Source organism: Meles meles, chromosome 6, assembly GCF_922984935.1.
Source record: "Meles meles chromosome 6, mMelMel3.1 paternal haplotype, whole genome shotgun sequence".
Lineage (NCBI taxonomy): Eukaryota > Metazoa > Chordata > Mammalia > Carnivora > Mustelidae > Meles > Meles meles.
The window spans coordinates 55,809,864-55,812,031 of NC_060071.1; the positions used below are offsets into that span (position 1 = coordinate 55,809,864).

The following is a 2,168-nucleotide window of genomic DNA, read 5'->3' on the forward strand; positions in this document are numbered from 1 at the left end:
CCACCATTTGCAATGGCATGGATGAAGATACAAAGTATTATGCTAAGCCAAAGTCAGGCAGAGAAAGAATATGTGGAATTTAAGAAAAAAAAAAAAAAATGAGCAAAGGGGAAAAAAGAAAAAGAGAAGCAAACCAAGGAACAGATTCTTATCTATAGAGAACAAATTGATGGATACCAGGTGGAGGTTGGGTTAAATAGTCATAGGGATTATGAAGGGCACTTGTTGCGATGAGTATTGGGTGTTATGTGGAGGTGCTGAATCACTGTTACACATCTGAAACTAATATTACACTATATGTTAACTGGAATTTAAATAAAAGCTTTTTTAAAAGGTTACTTACTGTATGATTCTAATTATACGACAGTCTAGAAAAGGCAAAATAGGTATAAAAAACATTGCTTTTTTCAGAGCCAGAAGATAGGAGAGAGGTGGACCACAAAGGAGCACAGGGGAATTTGAAGGTTGACGAAATTCTCCTATATTCTCAATGTGATAGTTACATGAGTATGCATTTTTCAAGACTCACAGAATCTACACTAAAGAATGATTCTTGGAGCACCAATGTTGCTCAGTTAATTAAATGTCTGACTCTTGATTTCAGCTCAGGGTTGTGAGCTCAAGCCTTCATCAGGCTTGTACTGGATGTGGAGCCTGCTTAAAAATTCTCTCACTCCCTCTCTTTTTGTCCCTCCCCATTCGTGCATGCATGCATTCACTCTCCCTCAAAAAAATAATAAATAAATAATAAAGAAAGTAATTATTTTATATTTGTAAACTGTATTTTTTTAAAGATTTTATGTCTTCCAGACTCTACATGTCATGTGTTTAATCACTGACAGTGACAAAAAAAGGGGTTTGCTCTTTAACAGCTCCACCTACTGGTTCCTTTTATAGAACATGAAATAGCTTCAAAAGTTCATTCCTTAAAATGTCCACACAAGAAATTATTTCTTCAGAAACATCATCTACAAAGTGTGTTTTGAATTTGTATGTCGAGTCCTTATCTTCTTCATGGCTGCTTTTACTTCCTGATTCCTTAATGTATAAATAATAGGATTTAAGAGAGGTGTGAAAATTGTATAAAACACTGAGAGAAAGGGCCATACATACATAAAGACACATGGGGCAAAGAAGAGAGTCACAACCGTGATGTGTGCTGACAGAGTGGAGTCCTTGGCCAAACCACCGGGAGCATGATGCCTGACTGAGTATATGATGATCCCATAGGAGACAAGCAAGAGGAGAAAGCAGACCAGGGGCAGGAGGCCACGGTCAGCAACAACCAGCAGTTGTAGCAGGTAGGTGTCCTTGCAGGAAAGTATGATCACAAGGGGAAGGTCACAGAAAAAGCCGTCCACCACATTGTGACCACAGAAGGGCAAATTCACCACAAAAGTCATCTGACTAGATGAATGCACAAATCCAACTGTATAGGAGGATAACAGCAGCTGAACGAGCACTTGTGGGCTCATGATTCAGGTCATGGAGGGGTTTGCATATGGCAACATACCTGTCTATTGCCATGGCTACAAGCAACATCATCTCACCACCCCCCCTCAAGGAGGTACATGAAGAACATCTGAGAGTAACATCCCCACTAAGAGATGGTCTTTTGTTTTTGGAGGAAATCCACAGTCATCTTAGGGGTAGCAAAAAAAGCCAGGCTCATTTCAATACAGGAGAGTGTCATAAGCAGAAAATACACTGGTGTGTGAAGGCATGAGTCAAAGGTCATTGTGACCAAGATGAGGAGGTTTCCTAACACAAGCCCAGCACAGGACCACAGAGAATCCTAGGAAGAATAGAATCCAAAGATTCTGAGATTTGAAAAGTCCCTGCAAAATGAACTCGGACACCACTGAATGGTTAGCCCTTCCCATGTTGTCAACTTTATCCCATCGTAAGCAAAATGAGTGAGAATCGTGGACAGAAAAGTTGTGGTTACAGAAAGTATGGCTTATGTTGGTATCTAATTTTGATACTTAGACTGGGTACCTGAACTTAAAACACCTCCCACTTTTAGGGGGTGATTTCTGAAATGGCCAAAAGAGTGTACCAAAAAGCAAGGGGAATTCAATACATTTCTGAAAGACAAAAACAAAAACAGCACATAAAATCATCATATTGTGAACCTAGAATCCAAAGACCTCAATACAACACCAGCT

General features: G+C 39.6%; 1 pseudogene; it reads right to left on the reverse strand.

Moving 5' to 3' along the window:
* Positions 1 to 968: 968 nt before the first annotated feature.
* On the reverse strand, positions 969 to 1,883 carry LOC123943565 (annotated as a pseudogene).
* Between the last annotated feature and the right edge of the window lie 285 nt (positions 1,884 to 2,168).